Below are 23717 nucleotides of genomic sequence, written 5' to 3' on the forward strand. Positions count from 1 at the left end.
ACAGAGATGACGAACGAAAGCTCAACCTATCAGAAATTTCTGATCCATAGTCAGACGCGTTTTCCATTAGGCCACTGGCCCACCGGTCTGGCGCCTTGCAGGTGTTTACACGTCTTGTTGGTAATTGACTGGACTGTTTCTCAGTGGAAGAACTGTGATCCAGAGTCAGAGACTCTCTCCAGGACAAAAAGGCTAGCCTTAGTGGTCTAGCTTGAGAAGTTGCAGCAAAACACGGTAGAGGCCCACAGTCAGGATTTAGAAGGCTCATCGAAAAGTCCTTCCCTGGTGGTCTAGTGGTTAGGATTCGGTGCTCTCACCGCCGCGGCCCGGGTTCAATTCCCGGTCAGGGAACAGTCTTTTTCCCTCCAACACAGCCAAGAAAGTGTTTGCATGTGAAAAATGACCTCCTTCGAGCCGGAGTCGAACCAGCAACCTAAGGATTTCCAACCTTCCACCTAGAGTCCTCCGCTCTACCAGCTGAGCTATCGAAGGCACGCAGGTGAGCAACAGAACCTCAACCTATCAGGTTGCTGCAGCTCCACTGCCGGCTAAAAGTGCTTTTGCCGCAGACCGAAGCGCTGGCTGTTCAGTAAGGGAAGCCAAAACAATCACAACTTCCCATATTGGGAGTCGAACCCGGGCCACCTGGGTGAAAACCAGGAATCCTGACCGCTAGACCATATGGGAATTCTTGCACCTATCAAGCAAGCTTGTGGGGGTGTTTTTCATCCATGTGGTACGTACAAGGGCAGGGTTCTGTTGAGCCCTTTGGCTTTCAGTGTGTGATCGTCCCCTTTAAAAATATGGGTATGATCCGAAGGCATTGTTTACCGAATTCAGTTTTAACAGACTCAATGGAAGAAGCTGTCATTTGTTTCGCCCAGGGGGTGAAACTTTATCCCATTCTTGTGATCACATAATAGATACTTAAAACTGCTCATTAAAGCAAGGTCCCTGTGACAGTACTTATGTGATGCATTTGAAAACACGCACCGTAATGAATGGTAAGCGCTATCTCGCAGACAAAACAGCCTATGGTTGGACTGTCAATTTATAAGAAACATAAATCAATTTAATAATTAAAGGCTGAAAGCAAAGCAAAAACAATCGTTCGAGCCAGCCAGGAGTCGAAGCTAGAATCTTCTGATCCGTAGTCAGACGCGTTATCCATTGCGCCACTGGCCTACTGTAGGAACGACTTGCTGGTGTTTATACGCGTCTTGTTGGTGTTTGACTGAACAGCTTCTCAGTGGAAGAACTGTGATCCAGAGTAAGAGATTCTCTCCAGGAGGAAAAGGCTAGCCTTAGAAGTTGCAGCAAAATCTGGTAGAGGCCAACAGCCAGGATTTAGGAGGCGAATAAGAAAGTCCTTCCCTGGTGGTCTAGTGGTTAGGATTCGGCGCTCTCACCGCCGCGGCCCGGATTTGATTCCCGGTCAGGGAACATGCTTTTGCCTTGCAACTTAGCCAAGAAAGGGTTTGCATGTGAAAAGGGACCTCCTTCGAGCCGGAGTCGAACCAGCGACCTAAGGATTGCCAACCTTTCACCTACAGTCCTCCGCTCTACCAGCTGAGCTATCGAAGGCACAGAGATTACGAACGAAAGCTCAACCTATCAGAAATTTCTGATCCATAGTCAGACGCGTTTTCCATTAGGCCACTGGCCCACCGGTCTGGCGCCTTGCAGGTGTTTACACGTCTTGTTGGTAATTGACTGGACTGTTTCTCAGTGGAAGAACTGTGATCCAGAGTCAGAGACTCTCTCCAGGACAAAAAGGCTAGCCTTAGTGGTCTAGCTTGAGAAGTTGCAGCAAAACACGGTAGAGGCCCACAGTCAGGATTTAGAAGGCTCATCGAAAAGTCCTTCCCTGGTGGTCTAGTGGTTAGGATTCGGCGCTCTCACCGCCGCGGCCCGGGTTCGATTCCCGGTCAGGGAACAGTCTTTTTCCCTCCAACACAGCCAAGAAAGTGTTTGCATGTGAAAAATGACCTCCTTCGAGCCGGAGTCGAACCAGCGACGTAAGGATTTCCAACCTTCCACCTACAGTCCTCCGCTCTACCAGCTGAGCTATCGAAGGCACGCAGGTGAGCAACAGAACCTCAACCTATCAGGTTGCTGCAGCTCCACTGCCGGCTAAAAGTGCTTTTGCCGCAGACCGAAGCGCTGGCTGTTCAGTAAGGGAAGCCAAAACAATCACAACTTCCCATACCGGGAGTCGAACCCGGGCCGCCTGGGTGAAAACCAGGAATCCTGACCGCTAGACCATATGGGAATTCCTGCACCTATCAAGCAGGCTTGTGGGGGTGTTTTTCATCCATGTGGTACGTACAAGGGCAGGGTTCTGTTGAGCCCTTTGGCTTTCAGTGTGTGATCGTCCCCTTTAAAAATATGGGTATGATCCGAAGGCATTGTTTACCGAATTCAGTTTTAACAGACTCAATGGAAGAAGCTGTCATTTGTTTCGCCCAGGGGGTGAAACTTTATCCCATTCTTGTGATCACATAATAGATACTTAAAACTGCTCATTAAAGCAAGGTCCCTGTGACAGTACTTATGCGATGCATTTGAAAACACGCACGGTAATGAATGGTAAGCGCTATCTCGCAGACAAAACAGCCTATGGTTGGACTGTCAATTTATAAGAAACATAAATCAATTTAATAATTAAAGGCTGAAAGCAAAGCAAAAACAATCGTTCGAGCCAGCCAGGAGTCGAACCTAGAATCTTCTGATCCGTAGTCAGACGCGTTATCCATTGCGCCACTGGCCCACTGTAGGAACAACTTGCTGGTGTTTATACGCGTCTTGTTGGTGTTTGACTGAACAGCTTCTCAGTGGAAGAACTGTGATCCAGAGTAAGAGATTCTCTCCAGGAGGAAAAGGCTAGCCTTAGAAGTTGCAGCAAAATCTGGTAGAGGCCAACAGCCAGGATTTAGGAGGCGAATAAGAAAGTCCTTCCCTGGTGGTCTAGTGGTTAGGATTCGGCGCTCTCACCGCCGCGGCCCGGATTTGATTCCCGGTCAGGGAACATGCTTTTGCCTTGCAACTTAGCCAAGAAAGGGTTTGCATGTGAAAAGGGACCTCCTTCGAGCCGGAGTCGAACCAGCGACCTAAGGATTGCCAACCTTTCACCTACAGTCCTCCGCTCTACCAGCTGAGCTATCGAAGGCACAGAGATTACGAACGAAAGCTCAACCTATCAGAAATTTCTGATCCATAGTCAGACGCGTTTTCCATTAGGCCACTGGCCCACCGGTCTGGCGCCTTGCAGGTGTTTACACGTCTTGTTGGTAATTGACTGGACTGTTTCTCAGTGGAAGAACTGTGATCCAGAGTCAGAGACTCTCTCCAGGACAAAAAGGCTAGCCTTAGTGGTCTAGCTTGAGAAGTTGCAGCAAAACACGGTAGAGGCCCACAGTCAGGATTTAGAAGGCTCATCGAAAAGTCCTTCCCTGGTGGTCTAGTGGTTAGGATTCGGCGCTCTCACCGCCGCGGCCCGGATTTGATTCCCGGTCAGGGAACATGCTTTTGCCTTGCAACTTAGCCAAGAAAGGGTTTGCATGTGAAAAGGGACCTCCTTCGAGCCGGAGTCGAACCAGCGACCTAAGGATTGCCAACCTTCCACCTACAGTCCTCCGCTCTACCAGCTGAGCTATCGAAGGCACGCAGGTGAGCAACAGAACCTCAACCTATCAGGTTGCTGCAGCTCCACTGCCGGCTAAAAGTGCTTTTGCCGCAGACCGAAGCGCTGGCTGTTCAGTAAGGGAAGCCAAAACAATCACAACTTCCCATACCGGGAGTCGAACCCGGGCCGCCTGGGTGAAAACCAGGAATCCTGACCGCTAGACCATATGGGAATTCCTGCACCTATCAAGCAGGCTTGTGGGGGTGTTTTTCATCCATGTGGTACGTACAAGGGCAGGGTTCTGTTGAGCCCTTTGGCTTTCAGTGTGTGATCGTCCCCTTTAAAAATATGGGTATGATCCGAAGGCATTGTTTACCGAATTCAGTTTTAACAGACTCAATGGAAGAAGCTGTCATTTGTTTCGCCCAGGGGGTGAAACTTTATCCCATTCTTGTGATCACATAATAGATACTTAAAACTGCTCATTAAAGCAAGGTCCCTGTGACAGTACTTATGCGATGCATTTGAAAACACGCACGGTAATGAATGGTAAGCGCTATCTCGCAGACAAAACAGCCTATGGTTGGACTGTCAATTTATAAGAAACATAAATCAATTTAATAATTAAAGGCTGAAAGCAAAGCAAAAACAATCGTTCGAGCCAGCCAGGAGTCGAACCTAGAATCTTCTGATCCGTAGTCAGACGCGTTATCCATTGCGCCACTGGCCCACTGTAGGAACAACTTGCTGGTGTTTATACGCGTCTTGTTGGTGTTTGACTGAACAGCTTCTCAGTGGAAGAACTGTGATCCAGAGTAAGAGATTCTCTCCAGGAGGAAAAGGCTAGCCTTAGAAGTTGCAGCAAAATCTGGTAGAGGCCAACAGCCAGGATTTAGGAGGCGAATAAGAAAGTCCTTCCCTGGTGGTCTAGTGGTTAGGATTCGGCGCTCTCACCGCCGCGGCCCGGATTTGATTCCCGGTCAGGGAACATGCTTTTGCCTTGCAACTTAGCCAAGAAAGGGTTTGCATGTGAAAAGGGACCTCCTTCGAGCCGGAGTCGAACCAGCGACCTAAGGATTGCCAACCTTTCACCTACAGTCCTCCGCTCTACCAGCTGAGCTATCGAAGGCACAGAGATTACGAACGAAAGCTCAACCTATCAGAAATTTCTGATCCATAGTCAGACGCGTTTTCCATTAGGCCACTGGCCCACCGGTCTGGCGCCTTGCAGGTGTTTACACGTCTTGTTGGTAATTGACTGGACTGTTTCTCAGTGGAAGAACTGTGATCCAGAGTCAGAGACTCTCTCCAGGACAAAAAGGCTAGCCTTAGTGGTCTAGCTTGAGAAGTTGCAGCAAAACACGGTAGAGGCCCACAGTCAGGATTTAGAAGGCTCATCGAAAAGTCCTTCCCTGGTGGTCTAGTGGTTAGGATTCGGCGCTCTCACCGCCGCGGCCCGGATTTGATTCCCGGTCAGGGAACATGCTTTTGCCTTGCAACTTAGCCAAGAAAGGGTTTGCATGTGAAAAGGGACCTCCTTCGAGCCGGAGTCGAACCAGCGACCTAAGGATTGCCAACCTTCCACCTACAGTCCTCCGCTCTACCAGCTGAGCTATCGAAGGCACGCAGGTGAGCAACAGAACCTCAACCTATCAGGTTGCTGCAGCTCCACTGCCGGCTAAAAGTGCTTTTGCCGCAGACCGAAGCGCTGGCTGTTCAGTAAGGGAAGCCAAAACAATCACAACTTCCCATACCGGGAGTCGAACCCGGGCCGCCTGGGTGAAAACCAGGAATCCTGACCGCTAGACCATATGGGAATTCCTGCACCTATCAAGCAGGCTTGTGGGGGTGTTTTTCATCCATGTGGTACGTACAAGGGCAGGGTTCTGTTGAGCCCTTTGGCTTTCAGTGTGTGATCGTCCCCTTTAAAAATATGGGTATGATCCGAAGGCATTGTTTACCGAATTCAGTTTTAACAGACTCAATGGAAGAAGCTGTCATTTGTTTCGCCCAGGGGGTGAAACTTTATCCCATTCTTGTGATCACATAATAGATACTTAAAACTGCTCATTAAAGCAAGGTCCCTGTGACAGTACTTATGCGATGCATTTGAAAACACGCACGGTAATGAATGGTAAGCGCTATCTCGCAGACAAAACAGCCTATGGTTGGACTGTCAATTTATAAGAAACATAAATCAATTTAATAATTAAAGGCTGAAAGCAAAGCAAAAACAATCGTTCGAGCCAGCCAGGAGTCGAACCTAGAATCTTCTGATCCGTAGTCAGACGCGTTATCCATTGCGCCACTGGCCCACTGTAGGAACAACTTGCTGGTGTTTATACGCGTCTTGTTGGTGTTTGACTGAACAGCTTCTCAGTGGAAGAACTGTGATCCAGAGTAAGAGATTCTCTCCAGGAGGAAAAGGCTAGCCTTAGAAGTTGCAGCAAAATCTGGTAGAGGCCAACAGCCAGGATTTAGGAGGCGAATAAGAAAGTCCTTCCCTGGTGGTCTAGTGGTTAGGATTCGGCGCTCTCACCGCCGCGGCCCGGATTTGATTCCCGGTCAGGGAACATGCTTTTGCCTTGCAACTTAGCCAAGAAAGGGTTTGCATGTGAAAAGGGACCTCCTTCGAGCCGGAGTCGAACCAGCGACCTAAGGATTGCCAACCTTTCACCTACAGTCCTCCGCTCTACCAGCTGAGCTATCGAAGGCACAGAGATTACGAACGAAAGCTCAACCTATCAGAAATTTCTGATCCATAGTCAGACGCGTTTTCCATTAGGCCACTGGCCCACCGGTCTGGCGCCTTGCAGGTGTTTACACGTCTTGTTGGTAATTGACTGGACTGTTTCTCAGTGGAAGAACTGTGATCCAGAGTCAGAGACTCTCTCCAGGACAAAAAGGCTAGCCTTAGTGGTCTAGCTTGAGAAGTTGCAGCAAAACACGGTAGAGGCCCACAGTCAGGATTTAGAAGGCTCATCGAAAAGTCCTTCCCTGGTGGTCTAGTGGTTAGGATTCGGCGCTCTCACCGCCGCGGCCCGGATTTGATTCCCGGTCAGGGAACATGCTTTTGCCTTGCAACTTAGCCAAGAAAGGGTTTGCATGTGAAAAGGGACCTCCTTCGAGCCGGAGTCGAACCAGCGACCTAAGGATTGCCAACCTTCCACCTACAGTCCTCCGCTCTACCAGCTGAGCTATCGAAGGCACGCAGGTGAGCAACAGAACCTCAACCTATCAGGTTGCTGCAGCTCCACTGCCGGCTAAAAGTGCTTTTGCCGCAGACCGAAGCGCTGGCTGTTCAGTAAGGGAAGCCAAAACAATCACAACTTCCCATATTGGGAGTCAAACCCGGGCCACCTGGGTGAAAACCAGGAATCCTGACCGCTAGACCATATGGGAATTCCTGCACCTATCAAGCAAGCTTGTGGGGGTGTTTTTCATCCATGTGGTACGTACAAGGGCAGGGTTCTGTTGAGCCCTTTGGCTTTCAGTGTGTGATCGTCCCCTTTAAAAATATGGGTATGATCCGAAGGCATTGTTTACCGAATTCAGTTTTAACAGACTCAATGGAAGAAGCTGTCATTTGTTTCGCCCAGGGGGTGAAACTTTATCCCATTCTTGTGATCACATAATAGATACTTAAAACTGCTCATTAAAGCAAGGTCCCTGTGACAGTACTCATGTGATGCATTTGAAAACACGCACCGTAATGAATGGTAAGCGCTATCTCGCAGACAAAACAGCCTATGGTTGGACTGTCAATTTATAAGAAACATAAATCAATTTAATAATTAAAGGCTGAAAGCAAAGCAAAAACAATCGTTCGAGCCAGCCAGGAGTCGAAGCTAGAATCTTCTGATCCGTAGTCAGACGCGTTATCCATTGCGCCACTGGCCTACTGTAGGAACGACTTGCTGGTGTTTATACGCGTCTTGTTGGTGTTTGACTGAACAGCTTCTCAGTGGAAGAACTGTGATCCAGAGTAAGAGATTCTCTCCAAGAGGAAAAGGCTAGCCTTAGAAGTTGCAGCAAAATCTGGTAGAGGCCAACAGCCAGGATTTAGGAGGCGAATAAGAAAGTCCTTCCCTGGTGGTCTAGTGGTTAGGATTCGGCGCTCTCACCGCCGCGGCCCGGATTTGATTCCCGGTCAGGGAACATGCTTTTGCCTTGCAACTTAGCCAAGAAAGGGTTTGCATGTGAAAAGGGACCTCCTTCGAGCCGGAGTCGAACCAGCGACCTAAGGATTGCCAACCTTTCACCTACAGTCCTCCGCTCTACCAGCTGAGCTATCGAAGGCACAGAGGTTACGAACGAAAGCTCAACCTATCAGAAATTTCTGATCCATAGTCAGACGCGTTTTCCATTAGGCCACTGGCCCACCGGTCTGGCGCCTTGCAGGTGTTTACACATCTTGTTGGTAATTGACTGGACTGTTTCTCAGTGGAAGAACTGTGATCCAGAGTCAGAGACTCTCTCCAGGACAAAAAGGCTAGTCTTAGTGGTCTAGCTTGAGAAGTTGCAGCAAAACACGGTAGAGGCCCACAGTCAGGATTTAGAAGGCTCATTGAAAAGTCCTTCCCTGGTGGTCTAGTGGTTAGGATTCGGCGCTCTCACTGCCGCGGCCCGGGTTCGATTCCCGGTCAGGGAACAGTCTTTTTCCCTCCAACACAGCCAAGAAAGTGTTTGCATGTGAAAAATGACCTCCTTCGAGCCGGAGTCGAACCAGCGACCTAAGGATTTCCAACCTTCCACCTACAGTCCTCCGCTCTACCAGCTGAGCTATCGAAGGCACGCAGGTGAGCAACAGAACCTCAACCTATCAGGTTGCTGCAGCTCCACTGCCGGCTAAAAGTGCTTTTGCCGCAGACCGAAGCGCTGGCTGTTCAGTAAGGGAAGCCAAAACAATCACAACTTCCCATACCGGGAGTCGAACCCGGGCCGCCTTGGTGAAAACCAGGAATCCTGACCGCTAGACCATATGGCAATTCCTGCACCTATCAAGCAGGCTTGTGGGGGTGTTTTTCATCCATGTGGTACGTACAAGGGCAGGGTTCTGTTGAGCCCTTTGGCTTTCAGTGTGTGATCGTCCCCTTTAAAAATATGGGTATGATCCGAAGGCATTGTTTACCGAATTCAGTTTTAACAGACTCAATGGAACAAGCTGTCATTTGTTTCGCCCAGGGGGTGAAACTTTATCCCATTCTTGTGATCACATAATAGATACTTAAAACTGCTCATTAAAGCAAGGTCCCTGTGACAGTACTTATGCGATGCATTTGAAAACACGCACGGTAATGAATGGTAAGCGCTATCTCGCAGACAAAACAGCCTATGGTTGGACTGTCAATTTATAAGAAACATAAATCAATTTAATAATTAAAGGCTGAAAGCAAAGCAAAAACAATCGTTCGAGCCAGCCAGGAGTCGAACCTAGAATCTTCTGATCCGTAGTCAGACGCGTTATCCATTGCCCCACTGGCCCACTTTAGGAACGACTTGCTGGTGTTTATACGCGTCTTGTTGGTGTTTGACTGAACAGCTTCTCAGTGGAAGAACTGTGATCCAGAGTAAGAGATTCTCTCCAGGAGGAAAAGGCTAGCCTTAGAAGTTGCAGCAAAATCTGGTAGAGGCCAACAGCCAGGATTTAGGAGGCGAATAAGAAAGTCCTTCCCTGGTGGTCTAGTGGTTAGGATTCGGCGCTCTCACCGCCGCGGCCCGGATTTGATTCCCGGTCAGGGAACATGCTTTTGCCTTGCAACTTAGCCAAGAAAGGGTTTGCATGTGAAAAGGGACCTCCTTCGAGCCAGAGTCGAACCAGCGACCTAAGGATTGCCAACCTTTCACCTACAGTCCTCCGCTCTACCAGCTGAGCTATCGAAGGCACAGAGATTACGAACGAAAGCTCAACCTATCAGAAATTTCTGATCCATAGTCAGACGCGTTTTCCATTAGGCCACTGGCCCACCGGTCTGGCGCCTTGCAGGTGTTTACACGTCTTGTTGGTAATTGACTGGACTGTTTCTCAGTGGAAGAACTGTGATCCAGAGTCAGAGACTCTCTCCAGGAAAAAAAGGCTAGCCTTAGTGGTCTAGCTTGAGAAGTTGCAGCAAAACACGGTAGAGGCCCACAGTCAGGATTTAGAAGGCTCATCGAAAAGTCCTTCCCTGGTGGTCTAGTGGTTAGGATTCTGCGCTCTCACCGCCGCGGCCCGGATTTGATTCCCGGTCAGGGAACATGCTTTTGCCTTGCAACTTAGCCAAGAAAGGGTTTGCATGTGAAAAGGGACCTCCTTCGAGCCGGAGTCGAACCAGCGACCTAAGGATTGCCAACCTTTCACCTACAGTCCTCCGCTCTACCAGCTGAGCTATCGAAGGCACAGAGATTACGAACGAAAGCTCAACCTATCAGAAATTTCTGATCCATAGTCAGACGCGTTTTCCATTAGGCCACTGGCCCACCGGTCTGGCGCCTTGCAGGTGTTTACACGTCTTGTTGGTAATTGACTGGACTGTTTCTCAGTGGAAGAACTGTGATCCAGAGTCAGAGACTCTCTCCAGGACAAAAAGGCTAGCCTTAGTGGTCTAGCTTGAGAAGTTGCAGCAAAACACGGTAGAGGCCCACAGTCAGGATTTAGAAGGCTCATCGAAAAGTCCTTCCCTGGTGGTCTAGTGGTTAGGATTCGGCGCTCTCACCGCCGCGGCCCGGATTTGATTCCCGGTCAGGGAACATGCTTTTGCCTTGCAACTTAGCCAAGAAAGGGTTTGCATGTGAAAAGGGACCTCCTTCGAGCCGGAGTCGAACCAGCGACCTAAGGATTGCCAACCTTTCACCTACAGTCCTCCGCTCTACCAGCTGAGCTATCGAAGGTACAGAGATTACGAACGAAAGCTCAACCTATCAGAAATTTCTGATCCATAGTCAGACGCGTTTTCCATTAGGCCACTGGCCCACCGGTCTGGCGCCTTGCAGGTGTTTACACGTCTTGTTGGTAATTGACTGGACTGTTTCTCAGTGGAAGAACTGTGATCCAGAGTCAGAGACTCTCTCCAGGACAAAAAGGCTAGCCTTAGTGGTCTAGCTTGAGAAGTTGCAGCAAAACACGGTAGAGGCCCACAGTCAGGATTTAGAAGGCTCATCGAAAAGTCCTTCCCTGGTGGTCTAGTGGTTAGGATTCGGCGCTCTCACCGCCGCGGCCCGGGTTCGATTCCCGGTCAGGGAACAGTCTTTTTCCCTCCAACACAGCCAAGAAAGTGTTTGCATGTGAAAAATGACCTCCTTCGAGCCGGAGTCGAACCAGCGACCTAAGGATTTCCAACCTTCCACCTACAGTCCTCCGCTCTACCAGCTGAGCTATCGAAGGCACGCAGGTGAGCAACAGAACCTCAACCTATCAGGTTGCTGCAGCTCCACTGCCGGCTAAAAGTGCTTTTGCCGCAGACCGAAGCGCTGGCTGTTCAGTAAGGGAAGCCAAAACAATCACAACTTCCCATACCGGGAGTCGAACCCGGGCCGCCTGGGTGAAAACCAGGAATCCTGACCGCTAGACCATATGGCAATTCCTGCACCTATCAAGCAGGCTTGTGGGGGTGTTTTTCATCCATGTGGTACGTACAAGGGCAGGGTTCTGTTGAGCCCTTTGGCTTTCAGTGTGTGATCGTCCCCTTTAAAAATATGGGTATGATCCGAAGGCATTGTTTACCGAATTCAGTTTTAACAGACTCAATGGAAGAAGCTGTCATTTGTTTCGCCCAGGGGGTGAAACTTTATCCCATTCTTGTGATCACATAATAGATACTTAAAACTGCTCATTAAAGCAAGGTCCCTGTGACAGTACTTATGCGATGCATTTGAAAACACGCACGGTAATGAATGGTAAGCGCTATCTCGCAGACAAAACAGCCTATGGTTGGACTGTCAATTTATAAGAAACATAAATCAATTTAATAATTAAAGGTTGAAAGCAAAGCAAAAACAATCGTTCGAGCCAGCCAGGAGTCGAACCTAGAATCTTCTGATCCGTAGTCAGACGCGTTATCCATTGCGCCACTGGCCCACTGTAGGAACGACTTGCTGGTGTTTATACGCGTCTTGTTGGTGTTTGACTGAACAGCTTCTCAGTGGAAGAACTGTGATCCAGAGTAAGAGATTCTCTCCAGGAGGAAAAGGCTAGCCTTAGAAGTTGCAGCAAAATCTGGTAGAGGCCAACAGCCAGGATTTAGGAGGCGAATAAGAAAGTCCTTCCCTGGTGGTCTAGTGGTTAGGATTCGGCGCTCTCACCGCCGCGGCCCGGATTTGATTCCCGGTCAGGGAACATGCTTTTGCCTTGCAACTTAGCCAAGAAAGGGTTTGCATGTGAAAAGGGACCTCCTTCGAGCCGGAGTCGAACCAGCAACCTAAGAATTGCCAACCTTTCACCTACAGTCCTCCGCTCTACCAGCTGAGCTATCGAAGGCACAGAGATTACGAACGAAAGCTCAACCTATCAGAAATTTCTGATCCATAGTCAGACGCGTTTTCCATTAGGCCACTGGCCCACCGGTCTGGCGCCTTGCAGGTGTTTACACGTCTTGTTGGTAATTGACTGGACTGTTTCTCAGTGGAAGAACTGTGATCCAGAGTCAGAGACTCTCTCCAGGATAAAAAGGCTAGCCTTAGTGGTCTAGCTTGAGAAGTTGCAGCAAAACACGGTAGAGGCCCACAGTCAGGATTTAGAAGGCTCATCAAAAAGCCCTTCCCTGGTGGTCTAGTGGTTAGGATTCGGCGCTCTCACCGCCGCGGCCCGGATTTGATTCCCGGTCAGGGAACATGCTTTTGCCTTGCAACTTAGCCAAGAAAGGGTTTGCATGTGAAAAGGGACCTCCTTCGAGCCGGAGTCGAACCAGCGACATAAGGATTGCCAACCTTTCACCTACAGTCCTCCGCTCTACCAGCTGAGCTATCTAAGGCACAGAGATTACGAACGAAAGCTCAACCTATCACAAATTTCTGATCCATAGTCAGACGCGTTTTCCATTAGGCCACTGGCCCACCGGTCTGGCGCCTTGCAGGTGTTTACACATCTTGTTGGTAATTGACTGGACTGTTTCTCAGTGGAAGAACTGTGATCCAGAGTCAGAGACTCTCTCCAGGACAAAAAGGCTAGCCTTAGTGGTCTAGCTTGAGAAGTTGCAGCAAAACACGGTAGAGGCCCACAGTCAGGATTTAGAAGGCTCATCGAAAAGTCCTTCCCTGGTGGTCTAGTGGTTAGGATTCGGTGCTCTAACCGCCGCGGCCCGGGTTCGATTCCCGGTCAGGGAACAGTCTTTTTCCCTCCAACACAGCCAAGAAAGTGTTTGCATGTGAAAAATGACCTCCTTCGAGCCGGAGTCGAACCAGCGACCTAAGGATTGCCAACCTTTCACCTACAGTCCTCCGCTCTACCAGCTGAGCTATCGAAGGCACAGAGATTACGAACGAAAGCTCAACCTATCACAAATTTCTGATCCATAGTCAGACGCGTTTTCCATTAGGCCACTGGCCCACCGGTCTGGCGCCTTGCAGGTGTTTACACGTCTTGTTGGTAATTGACTGGACTGTTTCTCAGTGGAAGAACTGTGATCCAGAGTCAGAGACTCTCTCCAGGACAAAAAGGCTAGCCTTAGTGGTCTAGCTTGAGAAGTGGCAGCAAAACACGGTAGAGGCCCACAGTCAGGATTTAGAAGGCTCATCGAAAAGTCCTTCCCTGGTGGTCTAGTGGTTAGGATTCGGCGCTCTCACCGCCGCTGCCCGGGTTCGATTCCCGGTCAGGGAACAGTCTTTTTCCCTCCAACACAGCCAAGAAAGTGTTTGCATGTGAAAAATGACCTCCTTCGAGCCGGAGTCGAACCAGCGACCTAAGGATTTCCAACCTTCCACCTACAGTCCTCCGCTCTACCAGCTGAGCTATCGAAGGCACACAGGTGAGCAACAGAACCTCAACCTATCAGGTTGCTGCAGCTCCACTGCCGGCTAAAAGTGCTTTTGCCGCAGACCGAAGCGCTGGCTGTTCAGTAAGGGAAGCCAAAACAATCACAACTTCCCATACCGGGAGTCGAACCCGGGCCGCCTGGGTGAAAACCAGGAATCCTGACCGCTAGACCATATGGGAATTCCTGCACCTATCAAGCAGGCTTGTGGGGGTGTTTTTCATCCATGTGGTACGTACAAGGGCAGGGTTCTGTTGAGCCCTTTGGCTTTCAGTGTGTGATCGTCCCCTTTAAAAATATGGGTATGATCCGAAGGCATTGTTTACCGAATTCAGTTTTAACAGACTCAATGGAAGAAGCTGTCATTTGTTTCGCCCAGGGGGTGAAACTTTATCCCATTCTTGTGATCACATAATAGATACTTAAAACTGCTCATTAAAGCAAGGTCCCTGTGACAGTACTTATGCGATGCATTTGAAAACACGCACGGTAATGAATGGTAAGCGCTATCTCGCAGACAAAACAGCCTATGGTTGGACTGTCAATTTATAAGAAACATAAATCAATTTAATAATTAAAGGCTGAAAGCAAAGCAAAAACAATCGTTCGAGCCAGCCAGGAGTCGAACCTAGAATCTTCTGATCCGTAGTCAGACGCGTTATCCATTGCGCCACTGGCCCACTTTAGGAACGACTTGCTGGTGTTTATACGCGTCTTGTTGGTGTTTGACTGAACAGCTTCTCAGTGGAAGAACTGTGATCCAGAGTAAGAGATTCTCTCCAGGAGGAAAAGGCTAGCCTTAGAAGTTGCAGCAAAATCTGGTAGAGGCCAACAGCCAGGATTTAGGAGGCGAATAAGAAAGTCCTTCCCTGGTGGTCTAGTGGTTAGGATTCGGCGCTCTCACCGCCGCGGCCCGGATTTGATTCCCGGTCAGGGAACATGCTTTTGCCTTGCAACTTAGCCAAGAAAGGGTTTGCATGTGAAAAGGGACCTCCTTCGAGCCTGAGTCGAACCAGCGACCTAAGGATTGCCAACCTTTCACCTACAGTCCTCCGCTCTACCAGCTGAGCTATCGAAGGCACAGAGATTACGAACGAAAGCTCAACCTATCAGAAATTTCTGATCCATAGTCAGACGCGTTTTCCATTAGGCCACTGGCCCACCGGTCTGGCGCCTTGCAGGTGTTTACACGTCTTGTTGGTAATTGACTGGACTGTTTCTCAGTGGAAGAACTGTGATCCAGAGTCAGAGACTCTCTCCAGGACAAAAAGGCTAGCCTTAGTGGTCTAGCTTGAGAAGTTGCAGCAAAACACGGTAGAGGCCCACAGTCAGGATTTAGAAGGCTCATCGAAAAGTCCTTCCCTGGTGGTCTAGTGGTTAGGATTCGGCGCTCTCACCGCCGCGGCCCGGATTTGATTCCCGGTCAGGGAACATGCTTTTGCCTTGCAACTTAGCCAAGAAAGGGTTTGCATGTGAAAAGGGACCTCCTTCGAGCCGGAGTCGAACCAGCGACCTAAGGATTACCAACCTTTCACCTACAGTCCTCCGCTCTACCAGCTGAGCTATCGAAGGCACAGAGATTACGAACGAAAGCTCAACCTATCAGATATTTCTGATCCATAGTCAGACGCGTTTTCCATTAGGCCACTGGCCCACCGGTCTGGCGCCTTGCAGGTGTTTACACGTCTTGTTGGTAATTGACTGGACTGTTTCTCAGTGGAAGAACTGTGATCCAGAGTCAGAGACTCTCTCCAGGACAAAAAGGCTAGCCTTAGTGGTCTAGCTTGAGAAGTTGCAGCAAAACACGGTAGAGGCCCACAGTCAGGATTTAGAAGGCTCATCGAAAAGTCCTTCCCTGGTGGTCTAGTGGTTAGGATTCGGCGCTCTCACCGCCGCGGCCCGGGTTCGATTCCCGGTCAGGGAACAGTCTTTTTCCCTCCAACACAGCCAAGAAAGTGTTTGCATGTGAAAAATGACCTCCTTCGAGCCGGAGTCGAACCAGCGACCTAAGGATTTCCAACCTTCCACCTACAGTCCTCCGCTCTACCAGCTGAGCTATCGAAGGCACGCAGGTGAGCAACAGAACCTCAACCTATCAGGTTGCTGCAGCTCCACTGCCGGCTAAAAGTGCTTTTGCCGCAGACCGAAGCGCTGGCTGTTCAGTAAGGGAAGCCAAAACAATCACAACTTCCCATACCGGGAGTCGAACCCGGGCCGCCTTGGTGAAAACCAGGAATCCTGACCGCTAGACCATATGGCAATTCCTGCACCTATCAAGCAGGCTTGTGGGGGTGTTTTTCATCCATGTGGTACGTACAAGGGCAGGGTTCTGTTGAGCCCTTTGGCTTTCAGTGTGTGATCGTCCCCTTTAAAAATATGGGTATGATCCGAAGGCATTGTTTACCGAATTCAGTTTTAACAGACTCAATGGAAGAAGCTGTCATTTGTTTCGCCCAGGGGGTGAAACTTTATCCCATTCTTGTGATCACATAATAGATACTTAAAACTGCTCATTAAAGCAAGGTCCCTGTGACAGTACTTATGCGATGCATTTGAAAACACGCACGGTAATGAATGGTAAGCGCTATCTCGCAGACAAAACAGCCTATGGTTGGACTGTCAATTTATAAGAAACATAAATCAATTTAATAATTAAAGGCTGAAAGCAAAGCAAAAACAATCGTTCGAGCCAGCCAGGAGTCGAACCTAGAATCTTCTGATCCGTAGTCAGACGCGTTATCCATTGCGCCACTGGCCCACTTTAGGAACGACTTGCTGGTGTTTATACGCGTCTTGTTGGTGTTTGACTGAACAGCTTCTCAGTGGAAGAACTGTGATCCAGAGTAAGAGATTCTCTCCAGGAGGAAAAGGCTAGCCTTAGAAGTTGCAGCAAAATCTGGTAGAGGCCAACAGCCAGGATTTAGGAGGCGAATAAGAAAGTCCTTCCCTGGTGGTCTAGTGGTTAGGATTCGGCGCTCTCACCGCCGCGGCCCGGATTTGATTCCCGGTCAGGGAACATGCTTTTGCCTTGCAACTTAGCCAAGAAAGGGTTTGCATGTGAAAAGGGACCTCCTTCGAGCCGGAGTCGAACCAGCGACCTAAGGATTGCCAACCTTTCACCTACAGTCCTCCGCTCTACCAGCTGAGCTATCGAAGGCACAGAGATTACGAACGAAAGCTCAACCTATCAGAAATTTCTGATCCATAGTCAGACGCGTTTTCCATTAGGCCACTGGCCCACCGGTCTGGCGCCTTGCAGGTGTTTACACGTCTTGTTGGTAATTGACTGGACTGTTTCTCAGTGGAAGAACTGTGATCCAGAGTCAGAGACTCTCTCCAGGAAAAAAAGGCTAGCCTTAGTGGTCTAGCTTGAGAAGTTGCAGCAAAACACGGTAGAGGCCCACAGTCAGGATTTAGAAGGCTCATCGAAAAGTCCTTCCCTGGTGGTCTAGTGGTTAGGATTCTGCGCTCTCACCGCCGCGGCCCGGATTTGATTCCCGGTCAGGGAACATGCTTTTGCCTTGCAACTTAGCCAAGAAAGGGTTTGCATGTGAAAAGGGACCTCCTTCGAGCCGGAGTCGAACCAGCGACCTAAGGATTGCCAACCTTTCACCTACAGTCCTCCGCTCTACCAGCTGAGCTATCGAAGGCACAGAGATTACGAACGAAAGCTCAACCTATCAGAAATTTCTGATCCATAGTCAGACGCGTTTTCCATTAGGCCATTGGCCCACCGGTCTGGCGCCTTGCAGGTGTTTACACGTCTTGTTGGTAATTGACTGGACTGTTTCTCAGTGGAAGAACTGTGATCCAGAGTCAGAGACTCTCTCCAGGACAAAAAGGCTAGCCTTAGTGGTCTAGCTTGAGAAGTTGCAGCAAAACACGGTAGAGGCCCACAGTCAGGATTTAGAAGGCTCATCGAAAAGTCCTTCCCTGGTGGTCTAGTGGTTAGGATTCGGCGCTCTCACCGCCGCGGCCCGGATTTGATTCCCGGTCAGGGAACATGCTTTTGCCTTGCAACTTAGCCAAGAAAGGGTTTGCATGTGAAAAGGGACCTCCTTCGAGCCGGAGTCGAACCAGCGACCTAAGGATTGCCAACCTTTCACCTACAGTCCTCCGCTCTACCAGCTGAGCTATCGAAGGTACAGAGATTACGAACGAAAGCTCAACCTATCAGAAATTTCTGATCCATAGTCAGACGCGTTTTCCATTAGGCCACTGGCCCACCGGTCTGGCGCCTTGCAGGTGTTTACACGTCTTGTTGGTAATTGACTGGACTGTTTCTCAGTGGAAGAACTGTGATCCAGAGTCAGAGACTCTCTCCAGGACAAAAAGGCTAGCCTTAGTGGTCTAGCTTGAGAAGTTGCAGCAAAACACGGTAGAGGCCCACAGTCAGGATTTAGAAGGCTCATCGAAAAGTCCTTCCCTGGTGGTCTAGTGGTTAGGATTCGGCGCTCTCACCGCCGCGGCCCGGGTTCGATTCCCGGTCAGGGAACAGTCTTTTTCCCTCCAACACAGCCAAGAAAGTGTTTGCATGTGAAAAATGACCTCCTTCGAGCCGGAGTCGAACCAGCGACCTAAGGATTTCCAACCTTCCACCGACAGTCCTCCGCTCTACCAGCTGAGCTATCGAAGGCACGCAGGTGAGCAACAGAACCTCAACCTATCAGGTTGCTGCAGCTCCACTGCCGGCTAAAAGTGCTTTTGCCGCAGACCGAAGCGCTGGCTGTTCAGTAAGGGAAGCCAAAACAATCACAACTTCCCATACCGGGAGTCGAACCCGGGCCGCCTGGGTGAAAACCAGGAATCCTGACCGCTAGACCATATGGGAATTCCTGCACCTATCAAGCAGGCTTGTGGGGGTGTTTTTCATCCATGTGGTACGTACAAGGGCAGGGTTCTGTTGAGCCCTTTGGCTTTCAGTGTGTGATCGTCCCCTTTAAAAATATGGGTATGATCCGAAGGCATTGTTTACCGAATTCAGTTTTAACAGACTCAATGGAAGAAGCTGTCATTTGTTTCGCCCAGGGGGTGAAACTTTATCCCATTCTTGTGATCACATAATAGATACTTAAAACTGCTCATTAAAGCAAGGTCCCTGTGACAGTACTTATGCGATGCATTTGAAAACACGCACGGTAATGAATGGTAAGCGCTATCTCGCAGACAAAACAGCCTATGGTTGGACTGTCAATTTATAAGAAACATAAATCAATTTAATAATTAAAGGCTGAAAGCAAAGCAAAAACAATCGTTCGAGCCAGCCAGGAGTCGAACCTAGAATCTACTGATCCGTAGTCAGACGCGTTATCCATTGCGCCACTGGCCCACTTTAGGAATGACTTGCTGGTGTTTATACGCGTCTTGTTGGTGTTTGACTGAACAGCTTCTCAGTGGAAGAACTGTGATCCAGAGTAAGAGATTCTCTCCAGGAGGAAAAGGCTAGCCTTAGAAGTTGCAGCAAAATCTGGTAGAGGCCAACAGCCAGGATTTAGGAGGCGAATAAGAAAGTCCTTCCCTGGTGGTCTAGTGGTTAGGATTCGGCGCTCTCACCGCCGCGGCCCGGATTTGATTCCCGGTCAGGGAACATGCTTTTGCCTTGCAACTTAGCCAAGAAAGGGTTTGCATGTGAAAAGGGACCTCCTTCGAGCCTGAGTCGAACCAGCGACCTAAGGATTGCCAACCTTTCACCTACAGTCCTCCGCTCTACCAGCTGAGCTATCGAAGGCACAGAGATTACGAACGAAAGCTCAACCTATCAGAAATTTCTGATCCATAGTCAGACGCGTTTTCCATTAGGCCACTGGCCCACCGGTCTGGCGCCTTGCAGGTGTTTACACGTCTTGTTGGTAATTGACTGGACTGTTTCTCAGTGGAAGAACTGTGATCCAGAGTCAGAGACTCTCTCCAGGACAAAAAGGCTAGCCTTAGTGGTCTAGCTTGAGAAGTTGCAGCAAAACACGGTAGAGGCCCACAGTCAGGATTTAGAAGGCTCATCGAAAAGTCCTTCCCTGGTGGTCTAGTGGTTAGGATTCGGCGCTCTCACCGCCGCGGCCCGGATTTGATTCCCGGTCAGGGAACATGCTTTTGCCTTGCAACTTATCCAAGAAAGGGTTTGCATGTGAAAAGGGACCTCCTTCGAGCCGGAGTCGAACCAGCGACCTAAGGATTGCCAACCTTCCACCTACAGTCCTCCGCTCTACCAGCTGAGCTATCGAAGGCACGCAGGTGAGCAACAGAACCTCAACCTATCAGGTTGCTGCAGCTCCACTGCCGGCTAAAAGTGCTTTTGCCGCAGACCGAAGCGCTGGCTGTTCAGTAAGGGAAGCCAAAACAATCACAACTTCCCATATTGGGAGTCGAACCCGGGCCACCTGGGTGAAAACCAGGAATCCTGACCGCTAGACCATATGGGAATTCCTGCACCTATCAAGCAAGCTTGTGGGGGTGTTTTTCATCCATGTGGTACGTACAAGGGCAGGGTTCTGTTGAGCCCTTTGGCTTTCAGTGTGTGATCGTCCCCTTTAAAAATATGGGTATGATCCGAAGGCATTGTTTACCGAATTCAGTTTTAACAGACTCAATGGAAGAAGCTGTCATTTGTTTCGCCCAGGGGGTGAAACTTTATCCCATTCTTGTGATCACATAATAGATACTTAAAACTGCTCATTAAAGCAAGGTCCCTGTGACAGTACTTATGTGATGCATTTGAAAACACGCACCGTAATGAATGGTAAGCGCTATCTCGCAGACAAAACAGCCTATGGTTGGACTGTCAATTTATAAGAAACATAAATCAATTTAATAATTAAAGGCTGAAAGCAAAGCAAAAACAATCGTTCGAGCCAGCCAGGAGTCGAACCTAGAATCTTCTGATCCGTAGTCAGACGCGTTATCCATTGCGCCACTGGCCTACTGTAGGAACGACTTGCTGGTGTTTATACGCGTCTTGTTGGTGTTTGACTGAACAGCTTCTCAGTGGAAGAACTGTGATCCAGAGTAAGAGATTCTCTCCAAGAGGAAAAGGCTAGCCTTAGAAGTTGCAGCAAAATCTGGTAGAGGCCAACAGCCAGGATTTAGGAGGCGAATAAGAAAGTCCTTCCCTGGTGGTCTAGTGGTTAGGATTCGGCGCTCTCACCGCCGCGGCCCGGATTTGATTCCCGGTCAGGGAACATGCTTTTGCCTTGCAACTTAGCCAAGAAAGGGTTTGCATGTGAAAAGGGACCTCCTTCGAGCCGGAGTCGAACCAGCGACCTAAGGATTGCCAACCTTTCACCTACAGTCCTCCGCTCTACCAGCTGAGCTATCGAAGGCACAGAGGTTACGAACGAAAGCTCAACCTATCAGAAATTTCTGATCCATAGTCAGACGCGTTTTCCATTAGGCCACTGGCCCACCGGTCTGGCGCCTTGCAGGTGTTTACACATCTTGTTGGTAATTGACTGGACTGTTTCTCAGTGGAAGAACTGTGATCCAGAGTCAGAGACTCTCTCCAGGACAAAAAGGCTAGTCTTAGTGGTCTAGCTTGAGAAGTTGCAGCAAAACACGGTAGAGGCCCACAGTCAGGATTTAGAAGGCTCATTGAAAAGTCCTTCCCTGGTGGTCTAGTGGTTAGGATTCGGCGCTCTCACTGCCGCGGCCCGGGTTCGATTCCCGGTCAGGGAACAGTCTTTTTCCCTCCAACACAGCCAAGAAAGTGTTTGCATGTGAAAAATGACCTCCTTCGAGCCGGAGTCGAACCAGCGACCTAAGGATTTCCAACCTTCCACCTACAGTCCTCCGCTCTACCAGCTGAGCTATCGAAGGCACGCAGGTGAGCAACAGAACCTCAACCTATCAGGTTGCTGCAGCTCCACTGCCGGCTAAAAGTGCTTTTGCCGCAGACCGAAGCGCTGGCTGTTCAGTAAGGGAAGCCAAAACAATCACAACTTCCCATACCGGGAGTCGAACCCGGGCCGCCTTGGTGAAAACCAGGAATCCTGACCGCTAGACCATATGGCAATTCCTGCACCTATCAAGCAGGCTTGTGGGGGTGTTTTTCATCCATGTGGTACGTACAAGGGCAGGGTTCTGTTGAGCCCTTTGGCTTTCAGTGTGTGATCGTCCCCTTTAAAAATATGGGTATGATCCGAAGGCATTGTTTACCGAATTCAGTTTTAACAGACTCAATGGAACAAGCTGTCATTTGTTTCGCCCAGGGGGTGAAACTTTATCCCATTCTTGTGATCACATAATAGATACTTAAAACTGCTCATTAAAGCAAGGTCCCTGTGACAGTACTTATGCGATGCATTTGAAAACACGCACGGTAATGAATGGTAAGCGCTATCTCGCAGACAAAACAGCCTATGGTTGGACTGTCAATTTATAAGAAACATAAATCAATTTAATAATTAAAGGCTGAAAGCAAAGCAAAAACAATCGTTCGAGCCAGCCAGGAGTCGAACCTAGAATCTTCTGATCCGTAGTCAGACGCGTTATCCATTGCCCCACTGGCCCACTTTAGGAACGACTTGCTGGTGTTTATACGCGTCTTGTTGGTGTTTGACTGAACAGCTTCTCAGTGGAAGAACTGTGATCCAGAGTAAGAGATTCTCTCCAGGAGGAAAAGGCTAGCCTTAGAAGTTGCAGCAAAATCTGGTAGAGGCCAACAGCCAGGATTTAGGAGGCGAATAAGAAAGTCCTTCCCTGGTGGTCTAGTGGTTAGGATTCGGCGCTCTCACCGCCGCGGCCCGGATTTGATTCCCGGTCAGGGAACATGCTTTTGCCTTGCAACTTAGCCAAGAAAGGGTTTGCATGTGAAAAGGGACCTCCTTCGAGCCGGAGTCGAACCAGCGACCTAAGGATTGCCAACCTTTCACCTACAGTCCTCCGCTCTACCAGCTGAGCTATCGAAGGCACAGAGATTACGAACGAAAGCTCAACCTATCAGAAATTTCTGATCCATAGTCAGACGCGTTTTCCATTAGGCCACTGGCCCACCGGTCTGGCGCCTTGCAGGTGTTTACACGTCTTGTTGGTAATTGACTGGACTGTTTCTCAGTGGAAGAACTGTGATCCAGAGTCAGAGACTCTCTCCAGGAAAAAAAGGCTAGCCTTAGTGGTCTAGCTTGAGAAGTTGCAGCAAAACACGGTAGAGGCCCACAGTCAGGATTTAGAAGGCTCATCGAAAAGTCCTTCCCTGGTGGTCTAGTGGTTAGGATTCTGCGCTCTCACCGCCGCGGCCCGGATTTGATTCCCGGTCAGGGAACATGCTTTTGCCTTGCAACTTAGCCAAGAAAGGGTTTGCATGTGAAAAGGGACCTCCTTCGAGCCGGAGTCGAACCAGCGACCTAAGGATTGCCAACCTTTCACCTACAGTCCTCCGCTCTACCAGCTGAGCTATCGAAGGCACAGAGATTACGAACGAAAGCTCAACCTATCAGAAATTTCTGATCCATAGTCAGACGCGTTTTCCATTAGGCCACTGGCCCACCGGTCTGGCGCCTTGCAGGTGTTTACACGTCTTGTTGGTAATTGACTGGACTGTTTCTCAGTGGAAGAACTGTGATCCAGAGTCAGAGACTCTCTCCAGGACAAAAAGGCTAGCCTTAGTGGTCTAGCTTGAGAAGTTGCAGCAAAACAGGGTAGAGGCCCACAGTCAGGATTTAGAAGGCTCATCGAAAAGTCCTTCCCTGGTGGTCTAGTGGTTAGGATTCGGCGCTCTCACCGCCGCGGCCCGGATTTGATTCCCGGTCAGGGAACATGCTTTTGCCTTGCAACTTAGCCAAGAAAGGGTTTGCATGTGAAAAGGGACCTCCTTCGAGCCGGAGTCGAACCAGCGACCTAAGGATTGCCAACCTTTCACCTACAGTCCTCCGCTCTACCAGCTGAGCTATCGAAGGTACAGAGATTACGAACGAAAGCTCAACCTATCAGAAATTTCTGATCCATAGTCAGACGCGTTTTCCATTAGGCCACTGGCCCACCGGTCTGGCGCCTTGCAGGTGTTTACACGTCTTGTTGGTAATTGACTGGACTGTTTCTCAGTGGAAGAACTGTGATCCAGAGTCAGAGACTCTCTCCAGGACAAAAAGGCTAGCCTTAGTGGTCTAGCTTGAGAAGTTGCAGCAAAACACGGTAGAGGCCCACAGTCAGGATTTAGA

At 49.5% G+C, this 23717-nt stretch overlaps 47 non-coding genes across 47 annotated transcripts; 8 read left to right on the forward strand and 39 right to left on the reverse strand.

The window, feature by feature from the left end:
- The first annotated feature begins 279 nt into the window (after positions 1-279).
- On the forward strand, positions 280-351 carry trnae-cuc (transfer RNA glutamic acid (anticodon CUC)). Its single transcript has one exon. It is a non-coding gene; the product is annotated as a tRNA-Glu (tRNA).
- Positions 352-1497: 1146 nt separating this feature from the next.
- Positions 1498-1584, reverse strand: trnay-gua (transfer RNA tyrosine (anticodon GUA)). The gene is given in 2 exon segments: positions 1498-1533; positions 1548-1584. It is a non-coding gene; the product is annotated as a tRNA-Tyr (tRNA).
- A 280-nt stretch (positions 1585-1864) lies between these two features.
- On the forward strand, positions 1865-1936 carry trnae-cuc (transfer RNA glutamic acid (anticodon CUC)). The gene has a single exon. It is a non-coding gene; the product is annotated as a tRNA-Glu (tRNA).
- A 264-nt stretch (positions 1937-2200) lies between these two features.
- On the reverse strand, positions 2201-2272 carry trnae-uuc (transfer RNA glutamic acid (anticodon UUC)). The gene has a single exon. It is a non-coding gene; the product is annotated as a tRNA-Glu (tRNA).
- A 425-nt stretch (positions 2273-2697) lies between these two features.
- trnar-acg (transfer RNA arginine (anticodon ACG)) lies at positions 2698-2770 on the reverse strand. Its single transcript has one exon. It is a non-coding gene; the product is annotated as a tRNA-Arg (tRNA).
- A 312-nt stretch (positions 2771-3082) lies between these two features.
- trnay-gua (transfer RNA tyrosine (anticodon GUA)) lies at positions 3083-3169 on the reverse strand. Its single transcript is given in 2 exon segments — positions 3083-3118; positions 3133-3169. It is a non-coding gene; the product is annotated as a tRNA-Tyr (tRNA).
- Positions 3170-3575: 406 nt separating this feature from the next.
- trnay-gua (transfer RNA tyrosine (anticodon GUA)) lies at positions 3576-3662 on the reverse strand. The gene is given in 2 exon segments: positions 3576-3611; positions 3626-3662. It is a non-coding gene; the product is annotated as a tRNA-Tyr (tRNA).
- Positions 3663-3785: 123 nt separating this feature from the next.
- trnae-uuc (transfer RNA glutamic acid (anticodon UUC)) lies at positions 3786-3857 on the reverse strand. Its single transcript has one exon. It is a non-coding gene; the product is annotated as a tRNA-Glu (tRNA).
- A 425-nt stretch (positions 3858-4282) lies between these two features.
- On the reverse strand, positions 4283-4355 carry trnar-acg (transfer RNA arginine (anticodon ACG)). The gene has a single exon. It is a non-coding gene; the product is annotated as a tRNA-Arg (tRNA).
- A 312-nt stretch (positions 4356-4667) lies between these two features.
- On the reverse strand, positions 4668-4754 carry trnay-gua (transfer RNA tyrosine (anticodon GUA)). The gene is given in 2 exon segments: positions 4668-4703; positions 4718-4754. It is a non-coding gene; the product is annotated as a tRNA-Tyr (tRNA).
- A 406-nt stretch (positions 4755-5160) lies between these two features.
- Positions 5161-5247, reverse strand: trnay-gua (transfer RNA tyrosine (anticodon GUA)). Its single transcript is given in 2 exon segments — positions 5161-5196; positions 5211-5247. It is a non-coding gene; the product is annotated as a tRNA-Tyr (tRNA).
- A 123-nt stretch (positions 5248-5370) lies between these two features.
- On the reverse strand, positions 5371-5442 carry trnae-uuc (transfer RNA glutamic acid (anticodon UUC)). The gene has a single exon. It is a non-coding gene; the product is annotated as a tRNA-Glu (tRNA).
- Positions 5443-5867: 425 nt separating this feature from the next.
- Positions 5868-5940, reverse strand: trnar-acg (transfer RNA arginine (anticodon ACG)). The gene has a single exon. It is a non-coding gene; the product is annotated as a tRNA-Arg (tRNA).
- A 312-nt stretch (positions 5941-6252) lies between these two features.
- On the reverse strand, positions 6253-6339 carry trnay-gua (transfer RNA tyrosine (anticodon GUA)). Its single transcript is given in 2 exon segments — positions 6253-6288; positions 6303-6339. It is a non-coding gene; the product is annotated as a tRNA-Tyr (tRNA).
- A 406-nt stretch (positions 6340-6745) lies between these two features.
- trnay-gua (transfer RNA tyrosine (anticodon GUA)) lies at positions 6746-6832 on the reverse strand. Its single transcript is given in 2 exon segments — positions 6746-6781; positions 6796-6832. It is a non-coding gene; the product is annotated as a tRNA-Tyr (tRNA).
- A 1005-nt stretch (positions 6833-7837) lies between these two features.
- Positions 7838-7924, reverse strand: trnay-gua (transfer RNA tyrosine (anticodon GUA)). Its single transcript is given in 2 exon segments — positions 7838-7873; positions 7888-7924. It is a non-coding gene; the product is annotated as a tRNA-Tyr (tRNA).
- A 280-nt stretch (positions 7925-8204) lies between these two features.
- On the forward strand, positions 8205-8276 carry trnae-cuc (transfer RNA glutamic acid (anticodon CUC)). Its single transcript has one exon. It is a non-coding gene; the product is annotated as a tRNA-Glu (tRNA).
- A 54-nt stretch (positions 8277-8330) lies between these two features.
- On the reverse strand, positions 8331-8417 carry trnay-gua (transfer RNA tyrosine (anticodon GUA)). The gene is given in 2 exon segments: positions 8331-8366; positions 8381-8417. It is a non-coding gene; the product is annotated as a tRNA-Tyr (tRNA).
- A 1498-nt stretch (positions 8418-9915) lies between these two features.
- On the reverse strand, positions 9916-10002 carry trnay-gua (transfer RNA tyrosine (anticodon GUA)). Its single transcript is given in 2 exon segments — positions 9916-9951; positions 9966-10002. It is a non-coding gene; the product is annotated as a tRNA-Tyr (tRNA).
- Positions 10003-10408: 406 nt separating this feature from the next.
- trnay-gua (transfer RNA tyrosine (anticodon GUA)) lies at positions 10409-10495 on the reverse strand. The gene is given in 2 exon segments: positions 10409-10444; positions 10459-10495. It is a non-coding gene; the product is annotated as a tRNA-Tyr (tRNA).
- Positions 10496-10775: 280 nt separating this feature from the next.
- Positions 10776-10847, forward strand: trnae-cuc (transfer RNA glutamic acid (anticodon CUC)). Its single transcript has one exon. It is a non-coding gene; the product is annotated as a tRNA-Glu (tRNA).
- Positions 10848-10901: 54 nt separating this feature from the next.
- trnay-gua (transfer RNA tyrosine (anticodon GUA)) lies at positions 10902-10988 on the reverse strand. The gene is given in 2 exon segments: positions 10902-10937; positions 10952-10988. It is a non-coding gene; the product is annotated as a tRNA-Tyr (tRNA).
- Positions 10989-11608: 620 nt separating this feature from the next.
- Positions 11609-11681, reverse strand: trnar-acg (transfer RNA arginine (anticodon ACG)). The gene has a single exon. It is a non-coding gene; the product is annotated as a tRNA-Arg (tRNA).
- Positions 11682-12979: 1298 nt separating this feature from the next.
- On the reverse strand, positions 12980-13066 carry trnay-gua (transfer RNA tyrosine (anticodon GUA)). The gene is given in 2 exon segments: positions 12980-13015; positions 13030-13066. It is a non-coding gene; the product is annotated as a tRNA-Tyr (tRNA).
- Positions 13067-13346: 280 nt separating this feature from the next.
- On the forward strand, positions 13347-13418 carry trnae-cuc (transfer RNA glutamic acid (anticodon CUC)). Its single transcript has one exon. It is a non-coding gene; the product is annotated as a tRNA-Glu (tRNA).
- A 54-nt stretch (positions 13419-13472) lies between these two features.
- trnay-gua (transfer RNA tyrosine (anticodon GUA)) lies at positions 13473-13559 on the reverse strand. The gene is given in 2 exon segments: positions 13473-13508; positions 13523-13559. It is a non-coding gene; the product is annotated as a tRNA-Tyr (tRNA).
- A 123-nt stretch (positions 13560-13682) lies between these two features.
- On the reverse strand, positions 13683-13754 carry trnae-uuc (transfer RNA glutamic acid (anticodon UUC)). The gene has a single exon. It is a non-coding gene; the product is annotated as a tRNA-Glu (tRNA).
- Positions 13755-14179: 425 nt separating this feature from the next.
- trnar-acg (transfer RNA arginine (anticodon ACG)) lies at positions 14180-14252 on the reverse strand. Its single transcript has one exon. It is a non-coding gene; the product is annotated as a tRNA-Arg (tRNA).
- Positions 14253-15057: 805 nt separating this feature from the next.
- trnay-gua (transfer RNA tyrosine (anticodon GUA)) lies at positions 15058-15144 on the reverse strand. Its single transcript is given in 2 exon segments — positions 15058-15093; positions 15108-15144. It is a non-coding gene; the product is annotated as a tRNA-Tyr (tRNA).
- A 280-nt stretch (positions 15145-15424) lies between these two features.
- Positions 15425-15496, forward strand: trnae-cuc (transfer RNA glutamic acid (anticodon CUC)). Its single transcript has one exon. It is a non-coding gene; the product is annotated as a tRNA-Glu (tRNA).
- A 54-nt stretch (positions 15497-15550) lies between these two features.
- On the reverse strand, positions 15551-15637 carry trnay-gua (transfer RNA tyrosine (anticodon GUA)). The gene is given in 2 exon segments: positions 15551-15586; positions 15601-15637. It is a non-coding gene; the product is annotated as a tRNA-Tyr (tRNA).
- A 620-nt stretch (positions 15638-16257) lies between these two features.
- On the reverse strand, positions 16258-16330 carry trnar-acg (transfer RNA arginine (anticodon ACG)). Its single transcript has one exon. It is a non-coding gene; the product is annotated as a tRNA-Arg (tRNA).
- Positions 16331-16642: 312 nt separating this feature from the next.
- trnay-gua (transfer RNA tyrosine (anticodon GUA)) lies at positions 16643-16729 on the reverse strand. Its single transcript is given in 2 exon segments — positions 16643-16678; positions 16693-16729. It is a non-coding gene; the product is annotated as a tRNA-Tyr (tRNA).
- Positions 16730-17135: 406 nt separating this feature from the next.
- On the reverse strand, positions 17136-17222 carry trnay-gua (transfer RNA tyrosine (anticodon GUA)). The gene is given in 2 exon segments: positions 17136-17171; positions 17186-17222. It is a non-coding gene; the product is annotated as a tRNA-Tyr (tRNA).
- A 406-nt stretch (positions 17223-17628) lies between these two features.
- Positions 17629-17715, reverse strand: trnay-gua (transfer RNA tyrosine (anticodon GUA)). The gene is given in 2 exon segments: positions 17629-17664; positions 17679-17715. It is a non-coding gene; the product is annotated as a tRNA-Tyr (tRNA).
- Positions 17716-17995: 280 nt separating this feature from the next.
- Positions 17996-18067, forward strand: trnae-cuc (transfer RNA glutamic acid (anticodon CUC)). The gene has a single exon. It is a non-coding gene; the product is annotated as a tRNA-Glu (tRNA).
- Positions 18068-18121: 54 nt separating this feature from the next.
- Positions 18122-18208, reverse strand: trnad-guc (transfer RNA aspartic acid (anticodon GUC)). The gene is given in 2 exon segments: positions 18122-18157; positions 18172-18208. It is a non-coding gene; the product is annotated as a tRNA-Asp (tRNA).
- Positions 18209-18331: 123 nt separating this feature from the next.
- trnae-uuc (transfer RNA glutamic acid (anticodon UUC)) lies at positions 18332-18403 on the reverse strand. The gene has a single exon. It is a non-coding gene; the product is annotated as a tRNA-Glu (tRNA).
- A 425-nt stretch (positions 18404-18828) lies between these two features.
- On the reverse strand, positions 18829-18901 carry trnar-acg (transfer RNA arginine (anticodon ACG)). The gene has a single exon. It is a non-coding gene; the product is annotated as a tRNA-Arg (tRNA).
- Positions 18902-19706: 805 nt separating this feature from the next.
- trnay-gua (transfer RNA tyrosine (anticodon GUA)) lies at positions 19707-19793 on the reverse strand. Its single transcript is given in 2 exon segments — positions 19707-19742; positions 19757-19793. It is a non-coding gene; the product is annotated as a tRNA-Tyr (tRNA).
- A 620-nt stretch (positions 19794-20413) lies between these two features.
- trnar-acg (transfer RNA arginine (anticodon ACG)) lies at positions 20414-20486 on the reverse strand. Its single transcript has one exon. It is a non-coding gene; the product is annotated as a tRNA-Arg (tRNA).
- Positions 20487-20798: 312 nt separating this feature from the next.
- trnay-gua (transfer RNA tyrosine (anticodon GUA)) lies at positions 20799-20885 on the reverse strand. Its single transcript is given in 2 exon segments — positions 20799-20834; positions 20849-20885. It is a non-coding gene; the product is annotated as a tRNA-Tyr (tRNA).
- Positions 20886-21165: 280 nt separating this feature from the next.
- trnae-cuc (transfer RNA glutamic acid (anticodon CUC)) lies at positions 21166-21237 on the forward strand. Its single transcript has one exon. It is a non-coding gene; the product is annotated as a tRNA-Glu (tRNA).
- A 54-nt stretch (positions 21238-21291) lies between these two features.
- Positions 21292-21378, reverse strand: trnay-gua (transfer RNA tyrosine (anticodon GUA)). Its single transcript is given in 2 exon segments — positions 21292-21327; positions 21342-21378. It is a non-coding gene; the product is annotated as a tRNA-Tyr (tRNA).
- A 1005-nt stretch (positions 21379-22383) lies between these two features.
- On the reverse strand, positions 22384-22470 carry trnay-gua (transfer RNA tyrosine (anticodon GUA)). Its single transcript is given in 2 exon segments — positions 22384-22419; positions 22434-22470. It is a non-coding gene; the product is annotated as a tRNA-Tyr (tRNA).
- A 406-nt stretch (positions 22471-22876) lies between these two features.
- trnay-gua (transfer RNA tyrosine (anticodon GUA)) lies at positions 22877-22963 on the reverse strand. The gene is given in 2 exon segments: positions 22877-22912; positions 22927-22963. It is a non-coding gene; the product is annotated as a tRNA-Tyr (tRNA).
- Positions 22964-23369: 406 nt separating this feature from the next.
- On the reverse strand, positions 23370-23456 carry trnay-gua (transfer RNA tyrosine (anticodon GUA)). Its single transcript is given in 2 exon segments — positions 23370-23405; positions 23420-23456. It is a non-coding gene; the product is annotated as a tRNA-Tyr (tRNA).
- Positions 23457-23717: the final 261 nt, after the last annotated feature.

The sequence above is a fragment of the Pseudorasbora parva genome, chromosome 6 (assembly GCF_024679245.1).
Source record: "Pseudorasbora parva isolate DD20220531a chromosome 6, ASM2467924v1, whole genome shotgun sequence".
NCBI lineage: Eukaryota > Metazoa > Chordata > Actinopteri > Cypriniformes > Gobionidae > Pseudorasbora > Pseudorasbora parva.